This window comes from Colobus angolensis, unplaced genomic scaffold, assembly GCF_000951035.1.
Source record: "Colobus angolensis palliatus isolate OR3802 unplaced genomic scaffold, Cang.pa_1.0 Scaffold378, whole genome shotgun sequence".
Classification (NCBI taxonomy): domain Eukaryota; kingdom Metazoa; phylum Chordata; class Mammalia; order Primates; family Cercopithecidae; genus Colobus; species Colobus angolensis.
This window is the reverse complement of record NW_012117132.1, coordinates 743,021-743,461: the sequence shown is the minus strand read 5'-3', so window position 1 is coordinate 743,461 and position 441 is coordinate 743,021. Positions and strand designations below refer to the sequence as shown.

The 441-nt window shown below is 73.0% G+C and overlaps 1 protein-coding gene across 3 annotated transcripts in view; it reads left to right on the top strand.

Annotated features, from left to right (window-relative positions):
* SCRN1 (secernin 1) overlaps nt 1–441 on the top strand; it is a 73,491-nt gene continuing 73,050 nt past the window's right edge. The window contains exon 1 of one of the 3 annotated variants that reach the window (XM_011953930.1): nt 1–111. The gene's annotated coding sequence lies outside the window, so the exon portion shown is untranslated. The remainder of the gene's footprint in view (nt 112–441) is intronic. The other 2 variants (XM_011953929.1, XM_011953931.1) reach the window with 2 other exon arrangements.

Genomic DNA, 441 nt, shown 5'->3' with positions numbered 1-441 from the left:
CCGATGTCGCCGCAGTAATCCGGCCCCGGCAGCACCCGCACCCTCGGCGGCCGCAGCCTCAGCACCGCAGAACGGAGAGCGGAGTCCGGAGCCCGGAGCCCGCCGCCCCAGGTGAGCCGCGTCTGGGAGCGCAGGGCATTTGCCGGGCGGTTTCACCCCCACCCGCCATCGCCACCTCCCGCGCCTCATCTCCTCCCTCTGTCCCTCCGAACCCGCGGGTAGCGTTAACCCAGGCCGATTCTAGGTGCTGGCCCGGGCGGGCTGGGAGCCTGGGCGGGGGGGGTCAGAGGAGAAGTGGCCTCGGCCTGAAGCCGGGGTGACTCGGCTCGGGGACTGCGGGGGTGCAGGGGAGGGATGCCCGCCCTGGGCTCCCGCACCGCAGCCGGGTTCCCCGCGCTACTCTTCCTGGGTTTCCTTTGCCTGGCAGCCAACCTGCTGCCC